The sequence below is a fragment of the Lynx rufus genome, unplaced genomic scaffold, assembly GCF_022079265.1.
Source record: "Lynx rufus isolate CCGP_SWC_20201006 ecotype Redwood Valley unplaced genomic scaffold, mLynRuf1.p SCAF_13, whole genome shotgun sequence".
NCBI classification, from domain to species: Eukaryota; Metazoa; Chordata; class Mammalia; order Carnivora; family Felidae; genus Lynx; species Lynx rufus.
Window position 1 is genome coordinate 52,408,913 of NW_025814827.1, and position 17,729 is coordinate 52,426,641.

The 17,729-nt window shown below is 39.3% G+C and overlaps 1 protein-coding gene and 1 pseudogene across 2 annotated transcripts in view; one reads left to right on the plus strand and one right to left on the minus strand.

The window, feature by feature from the left end:
- The window catches only part of AP4S1 (adaptor related protein complex 4 subunit sigma 1), a 50,900-nt gene that overhangs the window by 5,869 nt on the left and 27,302 nt on the right, over window positions 1–17,729 (plus strand). The window lies entirely within an intron of this gene.
- Window positions 1,359–16,442, minus strand: LOC124508306 (small nuclear ribonucleoprotein G-like; annotated as a pseudogene).

Below are 17,729 nucleotides of genomic sequence, written 5' to 3' on the forward strand. Positions count from 1 at the left end.
AAAGTCCCTCCTGGACATTGACTAAAAGTGAACAACCAGGTCTACAACCATAAGAAACAAATGACTGGAAAATGTGACTGAATGGGAAATTGCCAAAACTTTCCTAGGTAGTAATTTAACAATCTTGGAAGTGTGGTTTGTCTCCTGTTAGAGCAACAGTGGAGGATAGTCAAAAGAATAATACCAGATACAGACACTTTGCCTGAGAAATCTATGCTAGAGAATATTCTCTTTGGAGAATGTTTTGAATTTGGCAAAAAATCACAAAAACTTGTTTTTTTATAACATTTTTTTAAGTTTATTTATTTACTTTAAGAGAGAAAGACAGAGCACGGGGGGAGGGGCAGAGAGAGGGAGAGAGGGAGAATCCCAAGCAGGCTCCGCACTGTCAGTGTGGAGTCAGGTGTGGGGCTTGCATTCACAAACTGTGGGATCATGACCTGAGCCGAAATCTAGAGTCAGATGCTTAACCGACTGAGCCACCCAGGCACCCCTATAACAAAATATTTTTAAATGATGGTTTTGTCTTTCTATTAATAGACTCACCTAAAGCACATGATGATTACCCCACAAAAAAAGATTGAAGAATTCTTCAGAGCATTTTTAAATAAATCCTATTCTCCTTTGCTCCTTTTGCTTTATAGGTTTTAATATAGTAATTAGATATTCTAAATCATGTGGTGCATAGACTTTTTCTATTTAACTTTTTAGTTTGAAAAAAAGTTTTTTTAATTTTTTTATGTTTATTTTTGAGAGAGAGAGAGACAGAGTGTGAACAGGCAAGGCACAGAGTGAGAGAGAGGGAGACACAGAATCCGAAGCAGGCTCCAGGCTCTGAGCTGTCAGCACAGAGCCTGACGCGGGGCTCCAACCCACAAACTGTGAGATCATGACCCGAGCTATAGTCGGACACTTAACCGACTGAGCCACCCAGGCGCACCTATTTTGAAAAATTTCAATCATGGAGTGCCTATCTAACTCAGTCAGGAGAACATGCAACTCGATCTCCGGGTTGTAAGTTCGAGTTCCACATTGGGTATAGAGATTACTTAAAAACAAAATCTTAAAAAAAAAAAAAAAAAATTCAATCATGTAAAAATAGAAAAAAGGTCTTATGACTACACTTTCAACAATTATCAAGGTTTTGCTGTTCTTAGTTCATCTAGTCCACCTTTTTTCTGAGGAATTTTTTTTTTACTCTTACAAAAATTTATTTAATAAAACAGTTTAATATAAAAATGTATGCAGCCCCCCAAAAAATGTATGCAGCCATTTCCATATCATAGTAAAACTGGCTCATTGGAGAGGAGACGTGTGAAAGCAATTGATTTCTGTAGTGAATAAGCCTTTGTTTAAACTCATTCTAAGGCTTCTAACATGATGATACTATTTCCTCATATTACCACCTTTCCAGTATTGTTCTGTTGCCCACTAACTGCCATCTCGATGCATTCATTTATCACAAGTTTCATAAAGCTGTCAAATTCCTCAATATTCCTTGGACACATGTGCCCCTTTTTAATTTCAATTACAGCTTCTTGGCCCTAAATTTTTCAACTTGGGAAGGTAAGCTTTGCTCGTGATAGTACTTGACAAGATCAAAGATGCATTGAAACAGAATTCATGGCCTCCCCCATGCTCCCATGGCAAGCCCATTAATATTTTAAAATAAATCCGAGACATCATATTATTTTATTGGTATATACTTCTCTAAGTATCTTTAATAGATTTTTTTTAATATACCACAATATCAATGTCATACCTACAAAGTTAATGGTAATTTCTTTATGTAGTCTAATCCTTAGTTCATATTCAATTTCTGCCAATTGGGTCAAAAAAAATTTTTTTAAAGAGTTCATGACTTCACGGATTGCCTGGGCAGCTCAGTCAGTTGAGTGACCGACTCTTGATGTTGGCTTAGGTCATGATCCCAGGGTTGTGGGATCGAACCTGGCATCCAGCTTAAGATTTGTGGGGCTTGCTTAAGATTCTCTCTCTTTTTACCCCTCTCCCCTGCTCATGCTTGCTCTCTCCTCTCTAAAAAAAAAAAAAAAAAGACTTGGTGACTTCAAATCAGGATCCTAACAAAATCCACATATTTCATTTAGTTGATATATCTTTAGCTCTTTGTTGATTTTGCCTTCCCCTCACCCCAATATTGTCATGCCATTTTGTTGAAGAGACCAGGTTATTTCTTCTATAGAATTTTCCACTTTTGGCTGATTGCATTTTTATGGTATTATTTAGCATATTCCTTTCTCCTCCATATGTTCTGTAAACTAGATCTAGATCTAGAGGCTACGTTTGATTCAGGTTTTATTTATTTTTTTGGCAAAACACTTCTCCACTGGGGATGCAGTGTACTTTCTATTGCATCACACCAGGCATCACGTAATGTCTAGTTGTCTTAATTTTTGTAATGCACTAATCTTGATCAGCTTGATCTAGCTTTGTCAGCCCTAGCTAGCTAGCTAGCTAATTTTCTTTTAACAGATATATTATGTTCCACCCTCAGTAGTTCCTCCTCAGCGTGGGATCTGTCCTACAAAAGAGCTTGTGCTAGGTGTTGCCTGCCCTTTAGTGTCCTGGATGGGACCTTTCCTTGTACTCATTGGCAAAAGAGACCCTGCCAGGACTCCTCCCAGTTCTCACAGTGGTTCTTAGATTCACTTCTGGGTCTCTCATTTCTTTTTTTTTTGGGGGGGGGGCAGGGGGAAGCCTCTCACTTCAAATGGGGGAGCGGGGTCCCTTCCTTTGGATGAAGACTTGGCAATTTCTGGATTCTTTTTCTCTTTTGACCCTTACAAGACCACAGTTTCAAACCTCCACTCTAGCCAGCACAGTTGGGGTCACCCAGTTTTTGTTGCTAAGTGTAGTTTGACTCTACCCATTAGAGTTCTAGAGTTCCAGGGGTTGTTTTTCACCCGATTTTTGGTAAAGATGTTGCCTACAGACTTGTGGGTTTTTTCCCCCATCTTTGCTGCTGTCACCATTTTTTTCTGAGGGCATCCTGGGAGCTCCCAAAACTACTCTGCTGCTATCACCACTCCCTTGCCTGTCTACACTCTTGGCATTTTAAAGTTTAAATTGCCTGCTACTTAACCTAAAGTTAATACAGCCTGCTACTGAAATAGTTTCATTGGACCACTACTAAAGTATTCGAGACATTTTTGCTCTTCAAGGATTTGGAGATATTTAAGCGAGTATAAATTCAAGTATGAATATCCTTGGGGCAACAGTTGGGCCAGCTCTTGTCTGACAACTTTAATATCCTATGTACATTTTCAGTGGGAACTATAACATGTTGCTATCCCTTATTGTGCAATTCAGAAAAGCAAAAGGTGCTCCTGGGCAAAGGGCAGCCAAGCAGGCCACCTGAAAAGCCCTGCATTCACTCTGATATTTGATCTGAACGAGAATGATACTAAATTCAGATACGTGTCTGCAAACTTGCCTTGGACAGCATTTGCTGGGTATGTTTTATTTATTGGAAGTAGAAAGGGAGATTAGCTGAACTCACTAAGAGGGCAAATCAGACGTAGGAATTTTGGAAGTTTAGGTCTAATTACAAATGTTAAGCACGCTGTTGTAAATGTAGTAATATGAGTTTTACTGTCCTAAATTTGCACATTATCTGCCTGAATCATTTTAGGCTCCATGTTGAGCTCAACTAAAAGCAAATAATCTGTTAGAATTGCACCTTTTGTGTTTTGCTCCAGGATCAGAATCAAACTGCCAAAATATGCACGTTAGCCAGTTAAAGGTTTTGTACAGAGAGTACAACCGGCTCGAGTGAGATTTACACTAGTGAATGAAGAGTGAAATTGTGCATCCCTGGTCATATTACTGCCATCACTGCATTACTGGTGTCTTGAGGTAAACCTGGAGGTAAAGAGCAGTGGATAGGAGCACAGACTCTGGAGTCAGACTAACCAGCCTTGAGTCCTTTCTCCACTGTTTTACTGGGTGACCTTTGGCAAGTGACTAAGTTTGCACATCTATAAAGTAGAAATAAAAACAGTCTATAACTCATAGAGCTACTATGAGGATTAACTGAATGTAGGTAAAATATTCAAAACAGCACCTGGCTGTTTAGTAAGTACTGTGTTAAGTGTTTTCTACTATTATTATCTCCCCTCATGAGTTAGTTTGTTGGGTCATGTTCACACATCATATTCCAAAGAGTGAATACTGCCTTTCAGGATACAGCTGAGAAGGTCTCTCACAACCACCATCAAATATTGGGAGCATTAATTACTCATTTGTGGTGGCTGTGTCACTAATGAAAAAGATAGATCCTGTTGGGTAAGTAAACTGATCCCCAAACTGAAGCTTAATGCAGTAATTTTTGTGTTTCATTGCTTCTTCTGTTCAGAGTGATGATCCGCAGAAAGAATTTGTTATTGGAGCCATAATTTTCCACATGATATCTTCAGGCCCTGAAATTATTGATAGAGATTCTGATATGCTTGATTTTAACTCAGGACATACTTTATGTAATTAAGAAGCTCTTGAAGTAAGAGCTTTAACACATACCTACAGTTTCATAGTACGATTTTCTTGTATATTTTTTAGAAAAAATTCACAGAGGGGCACCTGGGTGGCTCAGTCGGTTGGGCGTCCGACTTCGGCTCAGGTCACGATCTCACGGTCTGTGAGTTCGAGCCCCGCGTCGGGCTCTGGGCTGATGGCTCAGAGCCTGGAGCCTGCTTCTGATTCTGTGTCTCCCTCTCTCTCTGCCCCTCCCCCGTTCATGCTCTGTCTCTCTCTGTCTCAAAAATAAATAAACGTTAAAAAAAATTTTAAAAAGAAAAAATTCACAGAGTAATTTTTCCTTAAGTAATGTGAACATTAGATTAAAAAAAATTTACAGTGTTGAAACACATTATTTGGAGATAAATTATGGAGTGATTGTTTTATATAAGCATTTTCCATAATTCCAGTATAGTATTTAAATTCAATGTGTAGTCAACTTCTCAGAGATACATTTTGTGTAAAGTGAGATTCCTTTGTATCCCAGTGATGTTTTGTTTTTTCTTTATTTGACACAAAACGATAGGAACATCAGCAAATCAAATTTTAATTCCAAATTGCTTTAGTTTGATTTGAATTTAAAATCTGTAACATTGATGGGGCGCCTGGGTGGCGCAGTCGGTTAGGCGTCCGACTTCAGCCAGGTCACGATCTCGCGGTCTGTGAGTTCGAGCCCCGCGTCGGGCTCTGGGCTGATGGCTCGGAGCCTGGAGCCTGTTTCCGATTCTGTGTCTCCCTCTCTCTCTGCCCCTCCCCCGTTCATGCTCTGTCTCTCTCTGTCCCAAAAATAAATAAACGTTGAAAAAAAAAATTTTTTAAATCTGTAACATTGCACTTGCCCTTTAAGAGCACTTCATAGGCCTGTCATTCAAATCCTAATGCGATGCTGTTAGATGACTACGCTTCAGAAGGACAAATGTATAAGAAAAGTCTGTCTTTGTATAGCTTTCACAGTTTTCATTGGCAGTCAGATGCCCAGCAAGAATTAACAAGACCTATCTAACTTAAGAAATACAGAAGTTATGGGGCACCTGGGTGGCTCATTTGGTTGAGTGGCTTACTTCATTCAGTTCAGGTCATGATCTCACAGTTCGTGAGTTAGAGCCCCGCTTCAGGCTCTGTGCTGACAGCTCGGAGCCTGGAGCCTACTTTGAATTCTGGGTCTCCCTCTCTCTCTCTCTGCCCATCCCCGATTGCTCGCTCTCTCTCTCTCTCTCAAAAAATAAACATTAAAAAAATTTTTAAATGAAAGAAGTACAGAAGTTAGGGGCACCTGGCTCAGTAGAGCATGCAACTCTTGATGTCAAGGTTGTGAGTTTGAGCCCCATGTTGGGTGTAGAGATTACTTACATGAGAGAAAGAAAAGAAAAGAAAGAAGTTAAATTTATCAGAATCCAGAATATCTGGTTTGAAATATTTCCAGTTTGAGGGGGAAACTTGATAACCATTTTATAGGAATGGGAAGTAATATGTAGTAAACTCAGTTATCTTCTCGAGTTTCTCCTTACAACACATTATAATATCAGAATAGCAAGTCCTGGGAGGATCCCAGCCATGAGACCTCTAGATCTCTGCTCTGCACTAACTCTCCTCTAAAACTAAGATACTGGATGTCTTTGTTAGTCCAAAAATCCGATAAAGATTTTTAGTCATTAAGCACAAGTATTTAATTTGTGTGGCTAATTTTAACCAAAACAATTTATCTTCTTCTTATTTTTTTTTTTAATTTTTTTTTTTCAACGTTTATTTATTTTTGGGACAGAGAGAGACACAGCATGAACGGGGGAGGGGCAGAGAGAGAGGGAGACACAGAATCGGAAACAGGCTCCAGGCTCTGAGCCATCAGCCCAGAGCCTGACGCGGGGCTCGAACTCACGGACCGTGAGATCGTGACCTGGCTGAAGTCGGACGCTTAACCGACTGCGCCACCCATGCGCCCCTCTTCTTCTTATTTTTTTAACATTTATTTATTTTTGAGAGAGTGTGCGCACACACACAAGTTGAGGAGGGATGGAGAGAGATGGAGACCAAGGATCCAAAGAGGGCTGGGCGATGAAGGCACAGGACCTGATATGGGGCTGGAATTCACATACCAGGGGATCATGCCCTGAGCCCAAGTCAGCGCTTGGCATTTAACCGACTGAGCCACCTAGGCACCCCCCTAACAATTTAGAATAAGATTACCCACACAATGGTATTTCTTCACTCTTTTCAACCCATGCCCATGTTTTGTCAAAATAAAATGTATTCCCTATTTTAATGTTATTTTAAATTTCAAAATAAATTACCCTCCACATAAAACTAAATAGAAGAAAGATAATTTTAGAAGAAAAAACTTAGATTTCAAAAGATAAATACTGTTATCTCTATTGCATGTAGTAATGGGAAGGTTGAGTCCCATTATTTGAGCCATTATTATGAGTCTCATTATTTGCCCCAAAGCAGCTTTTCTATCCAAAGAAGAGTGGAAGGTAAGATAACAACAACAACAACAACAACAACAACAACAACAACAACAGGCTCATGTGAACTGCAGCCATTATCAATTTGTATCTTTAAACTGTACAGTACCTCCCACCACCACCAGACCTGGTAGTCAATACCTCTCTGGCAGATGACTGATGGGGAGTCTATTCTCAATCCCTCCATCCCCCACTACACACACACACACACACACACACACACACACACACACACATGACTAATGAGTAAAAATAAAACAAGTACTTTCAAACAGACAATGTAATGGTCTATTTATAGTACATAAATCCTCATCCTCAGTTTTTGAAATATGACTTTTCTCCCCCTGCCTGAATCATGTTGCTGTAAAGACCTTACAGTTCACCCTCTTATTTAGGATAGGAAATCTGATACTTGAACATCTTCAAAAATACAATATCCACCCTTTTCAGTAAAACTGCTAGCTTATCTCTGATTGATTTATTTATGTATGTTTTAAAGTTACAAATAACCACACTTACTTAAACTTGTATCTTGGACCGAATTTGATGAGATTTCTAAAAAAAATTTTCATTATTGAAGTATAGTTGACAATGTTACATTAGTTTCAGGTGTACACTATAGTGATTCTACAATTCTGTATATGACTTAGCGCTAGTGCTCACTGTGATAAGTGTACTTGGTGAGACTTTTTGATCAATTTACCAAAATGCCTTTAGAACAAGATTTTAGGGTCTAATGAAGCTTTAGAAATTTTTCAGATATATTCCTAGAAAAATGACAGACCAGAGTATTGAGGTTTATTCCCAAAGTACTTTTCTACAGAAATAGGAGCTTTGGGATTTCCACAAATCCTGAATTTGACTAAAATTTCACATTTTATTTATTTATTTTTTACGATTTTATTTATTTGTTATTTATATCTTAAAGATATTTATTTATTGGGGCGCCTGGGTGGCTCAGTCAGTGAAGCATCCGACTTCGGCTCAGATCATGATCTCCCAGCTCATGAGTTTGAGCCCCCCATCGGGCTCTGTGCTGACAGCTCAGAGCCTGGAGCCTGCTTCAGATGCTGTCTCCCTCTCTCTCTGCCCCTTCCCTGCTTGTGCTCTGTCTCTTTCTCAAATATAAACAAACATTAAAAATATATATTTATGTATTGTGAAAGAGAGAGAGCAAGAGCGAATGGGGTAGGGGCAGAGAGAGACAGACAAAATCCAAGGCAGGCTCCGTGCTTTCAGCATGACAGCCGACGCAGGGCTCCATCTCACAAACTGTGAGATCATGACCTGAGTCGAAATCAACAGTCAGACGCTTAATCGACTGAGCCACCAGGTGCCCCTAAGACTTTATTTTTAAGTAATCTGTATATCCAACGTGAGGGCTCGAACTTTACAACCCCAAGGTCAAGAGTTGCATATTATACTGACTGAGCCAGACAGGTGCCCCAAAATTTAACATTTTAAAGCGTTTTAACTATTTTAAAAGCAAGTTTTATTTTTTTTTAGTGTTTATTTATTTTAAGAGAGAGAAAGAGCACAATTGGGGTACAGGGGAGGGGGTGGGGCATCGGTGGAGATAGAGGTAGAGAGAGAGAGAGACAGACAGACAGACAGAATGAATAGTCCATGCAGGCATCTATTCCCAAGAACTGTGAGATCTTGACCTGAGCCAAAATCAAGAGTCGGACACTTAACCAACTGAACCACCCAGGCGCCCCTAAAACGAAGTTTTAAAAGCAGCACACGTGTAAATGTGTTAAATGCCAAATTACTCAAATGTGGTTGAGGTATTTCTTGAGTGACCCAGGGATTAAACACAAAGGAAGAGTCTCCAGTGAAGCTATGGAAAATGTATTCTGGATCATAAAAAAGAGAGAGATTGGAGGAGAGGAATGGATGGAGAGAAAGGAAGAGTGGGTGACAGGTTTCCTGAAGTCAAATTTCAGTAGTCTTAGAACTGCAGCAGCAAGAATCTATTGGGAAGAATATCTAACCTACACTAGGGAGGAGAATGAGGAAGTTTTCAAAAAGGGGGGCTCTAAGTGCTGTACATTTCCTTCATGTCATTTCATCCTCACAGTAACTCTGTGAGGCAGCTGTTATTATTCTTAGATGACAGATGGGAAAACTGAATCATTGAAGAATTCCAGTTAAATATGAAGCAAAGAAACTAACTGTTTTAGTGTATAAAGAAAGAATATACAACATATTACAGACTCTGAGGGAGGTGATCCAAATTAGGTGAACATCTGCTACTGACCAGTATTTCCTCTCATTTAAGGATGGAGACATTCCAAAACAGCTAACTTTGAGGCCTGTGGGAATCGATATGATGTGGCAAGTAGAATCTAGTAGTTTGTATTTCCATGTTGCCGATGTTTAGTCCATACTGATTAGATGCTGTCAACATGTCCACTTTGAAAAACAGTACATGTTTTAAAGAAATAACACATTTAGAAATGTCACAATAAATGAAACAATAGCTTAATTAGTTTGAGTTAACATTTATTTTCCAGTTGGATAATTTCAAAAATTATGTAACGCAACTCAGCGTTCCTAAACAAACTTTTTGTGTGTGACAGAAAGCAACAGATCTCTTAAAACTTGGGAAATAAGGCAAAGTAATGATAGAGAATAAAAATTGCCCCTAATCCTACCATCCAGATTTAAGCAAAATGCATTTTTAGTATAATTACTTCCTTCTCTGGTTATTGCTGCATAGTAGCTCTGAACTTTATGTAATGTACATGCACAATGATTTTTAGTAAGTTTACAAAGTTGTGCAAATATTTTCACACAAATAAATACAATATTAGAAGATTTTCATCATCCGTAAAAGAAACCCCATCCCCATTTTCCCCTAAACCTCTTCTTGCTCTAATTGACTACTACTGTGCTTTCTATCTGTATAAATTTGCCTTTGCTGGACATTTCAGATTAATGGAATCGTTTAGTAGATAGTATTTTGTCTCTGGCTTCTTTCACTTAATGTTTTCAAGGTCCATCCATTTAGTAGCATGTCAAAGAAGTATTCTGTTGCCTTTTATTGCTGGGTCATTTTCCATTGTATGTAGATATACCATATTTTGTTTATCCATTCATTAGCTGGTGGACATTTGGGTTGTTTCCACTTTTTGGCTATTACGAATAATGCTTCTGTGAACATTCACGTGCAAGTTTTCTGCGGGTGTAGTTTCATTTCTCTTTGGCTTATACTTAAAAGTAGAATGGCTAGATGATATGGTAGATTTGTGTTGGAGTTTTTTAAAACTGCCAAATTGTTTTCCAAAGTGGCAGTAACATTTACTTTCCCATCAGCACTGCTTTGGGGTACCAGTGCCTCTACATCCTGGCCAGCACTCGTTATTTTCTCTCTTTTTTATTATAGCCACTCAAGTTAGGTGTGAAATGGTATCTTGTTGTGGTTTTAATTTGAATTTTCCTAAGGGTTAATGATGTTGAACATTCTTTCATGTACTTATTAGCAATTCGCATGTCCTCTTTGTTCACATGTACTTTCAAATTGTCCATTTTTTCAGTTGTGTTGCTTGTCTTGCTAGTAAGGAGTCTTTCATGTAAATACAAGTCCTTTATTAGATATATGATTTGCAAATAATTTCACCCAGTCTGTGACTTTGCATTTTCTTAATGGTGTCTTTTGAAGTACAAATTTTCTAGTATAATAAAATCCAGCTTATTAGGGGCTGGGTGGCTCAGTCGGTTAAGTTGGACACTTAACCGACTGATTCATGATCTGATTTTGGCTCAGATCATGATCTCTTCCTTCATAAGATTGAGCCCCACATTGATTCTCTCTCCCTCTCTCCCTCTGTCTCAAAATAAACTTAAAAAAAGTTTATAAATTTTTTTCTATTTACAGATTGTTCTTTTGGTCTCAAATCTGTTTCTTCTAAAAGTTTATAGTTATGGGGCGCCTGGATGGCTCAGTTTGTTGAGCATCTGACTTCGGCTCAGGTCATGATCTCGCAGTCCGTGCATTCAAGCCCCACATCAGACTCTGTGCTGATAGTTCAGAGCCTGGAGCCTGCTTCGGATTCTGTGTCTCCCTTTCTCCCTGCCCGTCCCCTGTTCACGCCCTGTCTCTCTCTCTTTCAAAAATAAATAAACATAAAAAAAAAATTTAAACAACTTAAAAAAAGTTTTATAGTTTTACTTCTTATATTTAGGTCTGACCTATTTTGAGTTGATTTTGTGTCATGGTGAAATGTGAAGGACTAAATGCATTGTTGTAATTTCTTGAGGTTAAATGAAATATTCTAGTCAACTACTAGTAAATTCTTTTTTTTTTTAATGTTTATTTATTTTGAGAGAGAGAGGAAGTGGGGGAGGAGGAGGAGGGGGGGGAGAGAGAGACAGAGAGAGAGAGAGAGAGAGAGAGAGAGAATCCCAAGCAGGCTCTGCACTGTCAGCACAGAGCCAAACACAGAGCTCCATCTCATGAACTGTAATATCATGACCTGAGCCAAAATCAAGAGTTGAATACCATCCAGGTGCCCTAGTCAGCTACTAGTGAATTCTTGACAAAAGAATGGTTGTCTGCTTCCTGGAAATGTCATTATATTCCAAAATATGTACAGCTTTGAGAGAGACCAGCTGAAGCCATGAGGGATGAGACCAGCTAGCCAGAGCACCTGATGAAACTGAGGACATGTGGGGTGACATGTCAAGACAGCTTGCCCCCTCAGGGTGCATGGGTGGCTCAGTCAGTTAAGTGTCTGACTCGTAGTTTCAGCTCAGGTCATGATCTCGTGGTTTCGTGAGTTCAGGCCCCACATCTTGCTCTGTGCTGGCAACACGGAGCCTTTTTGGGATTTTCTCTCCCTCCCTCTCTCTCTCTCTCTCTCTCTCTCTCTCTCTCTCTCTCTCTCTAACCCTCCCCTGCTCACACTGTCCCTCTCTCGAAATAAACTTAATTTAAAAAAAATAAAAGCTTGCCCCGTCAATCCAGCATTCTATGGTTTAAGAGCTATGACCGAATTAAAGAAATTATCATCACACCTGTGTTTCTGTTTACTCTGTTCCTTGCTGTCTTGTACCTGGTAAGCACTCAGTTCTTGTTATTTAGTCTGACTTGATGTTGAGAAAGGTGAACTTCATGACCTTGTAAGTGTGCACTTTAATGAGTCTTCTATGCTTTGCCACTCCATGTATGGTTCCTGCTCCAGACCTACTAAATCAGATTCTATATTTTAACAAGCTCCCCCAAGGGATTTGTGTGCTCATTAAATTTGATAAGCATTGGTCTATAGCAGAGCAGACTATAGCCGGCAGACCACATCCAGTTGCTGACTTTTATAAATAAAGTTTTCTTGGAACACGCTACACCCATGGCTTTACATATTATTTATATCATGTGGGCTGCTTTCATTCTGCAGTAGCAGAGTAACTAGTTGAGAGAGAGACCATATGGCCCTCAGAGCCTAAAATACTACCTGGCCCTTTGCAGGAAAAGCTTTTCTGAACCCTGAACTAGGGGAAAAGAAGGAAAGCTCCCAAATGATGATGTGTGGCCGAAGAATTACTGGGAGTCAGAGGTTATCCAGATCAGAACAGAGTTTGACCAAAGAGCAGACTAAGCCATTTATAGAACATATACCTTGACACACACACACACACACACACACACACACCATCTATTAAAATTAGTATGCCTCTTAGATAAAAGAAAATAGGAAAGCCTGAAGTGCAATTATTGAGAATGTTAATAAAAATAAACTTCATACCTAAATATCCTTAATATACTGATAAAAATTTAGATATTTAAGCAATAAGCAAATATAACTAATATAGCCAATATGACATAGACTTATACACATAGACACACCAACAAACAAACCCTCTTCACTCTAATACATGACCCCAAGATCAAGAGTCGCATTCTCTTCTGACTGACCCAACCAGGCACCCCTCTCTCCTTAAAAAAGAAATTTTTTTATTTAAAAAAAATCTTAATGTTTATTTTATTTTTGAGAGAGAGAGAGAGACAGAGCACGAGTGGAGGAGGGGCAGAGGTGGGGGGAGACAGAATCTGAAGCAGGCTCCAGGCTCCGAGCTGTCAGCATAGAGCCTGACACGGGGCCCGAACTCAACAACCGTGAAATCATGACCTGAGTTGAAGTCGGATGCTCAACCGACTGAGGCACCCAGGCGCCCCCTCCCCCAATTTTTTTTGAAATTTTATTTTAGAGAGAGAGCACATGGAAACGAGGGGCAAAGGGAAAGAAAGAGAGAGAGAGAGAGAGAGAGAGAGAGAGAGAGAATCTCAAGCAGGCTCCATGCTTAGTGTAGAGCCAATGGAGGGCTCAATCCCACAACCCTGGGATCATTAACTGAGTTGAAATCAAGACTTGGCAGCTTAACTGACTGAGCCACTCAGACACCCCTCTTATTTTTTTTAATGTTTATTTATTTTTGAGAGGAGAGAGAGAGAGAGTGCAAGTGGGGAAGGGGCAGAGAGAGAGGGAGACACAGAATCTGAAGCAGGCACCAGGCTCCCCAGCTGTCAACATAGAGCCTGATGTAGGGCTCAGGCCCACAAACCATGAGATCATGAACTGAGCTCAAGTCAGATGCTTACCTGAGTAAGCCACCCAGGCACCCCACCCCTCTCCTTTTTAAAGAGTAAGCTTTTTATTTGGAATCATTTTAGATTTATGAAAGAGTTGCAAAGATAGAGAATTTCTGAATACCAGACCCATTTCCTCTAATGTTGTCATTTCATCTTTGGTATATTTATCACATCTAAAAAACCAACATGGGTAGCATTATTATTAATTTTCTAAGTTTGTTTATTTATTTATTTGTAATCTCTACGCCCAACGTGGGGCTCAAATTTACAACCCCAAGATGAAGAGTTGCATCCTTTTCTGAATGAGTCAGTCAGGTGCCCCTCACCAATTTTTTATTAATGTCCTTGTTCTCTTCCAAGATACCACATTTCGTGTGGTCACCATTATCTCCTTAATCTGCTGTGATCTGTAACGGTTTCTCACATTTCCCTTGTTTTTCCTGATCTTGACAGTTTTGGGAAATACAGGTCAGATATTTTTTAGAATGTCCTTTAATTTGGTTTTGTCTAATGTATTTTCACATGATTAGAATGGGGTTATGGGTTTGGGGAAGAACACCACAGAGATGAAAACTTTTCTCATCACCTCATATCAGGGGGACATGATGCCACTGATGATGTTAGCCTTCATCACTTGGTTGAGGTGGTGTGTGCCAGGTTTCTCTACTGTGAGGTTCCCATTTTCCACTTCCATATGCTGTCCTTTGGAAGTGAGTCACTAAGTCCAGGTCACCTTCCAATGGGTGGGAGAAATTAAGCTCCCTGGAGGACTTCCTGGAGGAGAGAGTATCAACATACATACAGGTATCTCCTTCTATTAGTAAGATTTTGCTTTTAGGAACGATGTACATTAGTACCTGTTGTCATTAACTGAAAGAAATCCAGAGAGCATTTCATGTTTATGACAAAATAGTGTCAAGCATCCGTGTTGCAGTGAGCAGTCACAGAGGCAGCACACATCAAGCAGCAAGAGTGGCCCCACCAAGTTCCTTCCTTGGCAGCTACATTCCGCATGCCAGCATCAAGCCACCAGAGCTTCGGACTGTGTCTCTGAGGATCCGTGCTTTCTCTCGATTTATTTTTTACATCCCTTAGGCATCAGAAAAACCTAAAAGAGGTTACTTTTTTGTGTCTGGGAATGCTCAAAATTTTTCCCATATACATTAATGGTAATTGCTTCTTTGCTTTACCACCGTTTCGGCTTAGTAAAGGTTTCCCAGGAACATTCTACTTTCGGATAGCTGGGGGAAACCTGTATGTGGGATTCTTCTGTCCTGTTTATTTATTTATTCAATCGTGTATTTATCAGTATGTACTCATGTGTACTTATTTTATACTTTGGGTAATAATCCAATACTGTTATTTGTTATCCAGATTGTTCCAGCTTTGTCTTCCAGATTGTCTGGTCTGTCTCATTTTTAACAGGATTTATTGAGATATAATTCACATACTATACAAGTCACCCATTTAAAGTATACAATTAAGGGGCACCTGGGTGGCCCAGGCAATTGAGCATCCGACTCTCGACTTCGGCTCAGGTCATGATCTCCCAGTTCCTTGGTTCGAGCCCTATGTTGGGCTCCCCGCTGACTGTGCAGAGCCTGTGTGGGATTCTCTCTTTCTCCCTCTCTCTCTCTACCCCTCCCACACACTCATGCCCTCTCTCTTTCTCTCTCTCAAATAAATAAAGTGTGCAATTCAATGGCTTTTATATATTCACACTTGTGCAACCATCACACCTCCCATCCCAAACTCCCATCCCTGGCAACCCTTCATCTACTTACTATCTCTAGAGATTTTCCCATTCTGGACATTTCACATAAATGGAATCATGCAATATATTTTCCTTGTGATTGGCTTCTTTCAGTTAGCAGAATGTTTCCAAGGTTCATCTGTTTAATCTTTTTCTTTTTTTTGTTTCATTTCTTATTTTTATATGATTTCTGTCTAGTCTCTATAATCTTTTTTTTCTTTTTTCTCTTTTGAAGGAGAGAGAGCATGAGCAGGGGAGGGGCAGAAAGAGAGAGAAGAATACCAAGCAAGCTCCACATTATCAGTGCAGAACCCAAACTCACAAACCGTGAGATCATGACCTGAGGTGAAATCAAGAGTTGGATGCTTAACCAACTGAGCCACCCAGGCACCCCATCTATCCAGTCTCTATAGTCTTTATTCAGATCTTGCTTTTACATAATAGTAATCCATGTGGGTATAGAATTTGGTGTTCTGATTTGTGACTTAACATTATTTTATCTACATTTTCCCATTTTTTTGCAAAGTCTGCGTATTTATTTTAATGGTTAAAATACATCAAGTTGGTGTCCATTTAACACTTGGTTCTCTGTAATATCTGAGCTTGTTTCATTTTTCACTATTATAAATAATGTTGCTATTTTTTCATGCGTATGGATTTTAAATTATACCTTAGGATAGATTCTCAAGACTGAAATGCTTGAGTTAAAAGGTAGAATAATTTTCATGATTTTTTTTTTTTTGGTTAAATTGTATCAGGTTACATTGTAGAAAATTTGTAACAATTTAAGGGGCCACTAACAATGTATACAGACACCTGTTTCCTTATAATCTTAGCATGTCTTTCCAGTTTAATACACAATGAGAGGAAATGAAAGAAGTCAGTGTGTTAAATGTTTTACAAGAATTACATTATTTACCCCATTTAATCTTCCACCACCTCTCTGTAAGCTGCCTTTTACTCCCAGTTGACAGAGCAAGGGCTGGGTGCCAAAGGCTTCAGGGGTTACAGCCAGAGGGCAAATACCAAAGGTCAAGTCCTGGAAGATTGCAGAACTCCACGCCAGGTCATTAAGAACTAAGGCCAGAGAAAGAATGGGAGCCATGGCACCGGATCCAAGAGGACAAAGACCCAGGAAAGCCTGAGCTAGAATGATTCAACAGGAGGTGCTCCTGATGAATTCCAAAACATATCTCTTTAGTGCCTTTTTGTAGGATCCAGCCAGGGCTTTGTGAGTGGACCTGGTTCATTTAAAGCTACCAGAAGAGAATAAACACTTGGCTAACCTCTTGATGTACTTTGTTTACACTTAGGTTTAAAAAATACAGTTGCCATACTTGCATGCATATTTACATGTAAATGTATAGAAACTCCAGAAAGATATACACTAAAGGTAAAAACATTGGTTTTCTTTGAGAAAACTGACAGGCTTTGGGGCAGGAATTAGGGTACCAGGGTAATTTATATGTCTGCTTTGTTTGAATACTTAGATGATTATTATTTCATTCATTCAGTAAACATTTATTGGATATTCTCTATATACTAGGCACTGTGCAAAATCTGAAATAAGATATGGACCCTACCCACAAGTTCATGTTCTAGTATAGTGTTTTTTCAAACTTTTGGGCCACAGGTCTCTAGTGGCTTCTGAAATTAAAAATCAGTGGGTCATACTGAATTATAACCCAAAGTATAAAATAAAATATCCATGAGTTTCTATTGATACAAACAAGTGATTTAATAAATAAATAAATAAATAAATAGGTACAATAGACAGAACTCCTGTGCAGTAGAATTCCAAATAATTTACATAGGTACTTCTCCCTCAAAGAGATGGAACATAACTTTCCACCCCTTAAATTTAGGCTACATATAATGATTTCCTTCGAAAAAGTACAGTATACAAAGGGGGGAATAAACTTACAGTAGAGAAACCTGACAAAAACTATCTCAGCCAGGTGACCAAGGTCAATATCAACAGTGATAGATTATGTTGATAGTATGTGCCTTTCACGTGTTGTGATGAAAATATCACTTTACCTCTATGGTCTTCCTCCCCAAAACCCATAACCAGTCTAATCATGAGTAAAACATCAAACAAACCCAATAGAAGGACATTCTATAAAATACCTGACCAGTATTTTTTAAAACTCTCAAGGTCATCGGGGCGCCCGGGTGGTTCAGTTAGTTGAGTCCAACTTCGGCTCAGGTCATGATCTCAGGGTTCATGAAATCAAGCCCCGCAATGGGCTCTGTGCTGACAGTTCAGAGCCTGGAGCCTGCTTCAGATTCTGTGTCTCCTTCGCTCTGCCCCTCCCCTGCTCATTCTCTCTCTCTCTCTCAAAAATAAATAAAAATTAAAAAATAAAAAAAAATAAAAAACTGTCAAGGT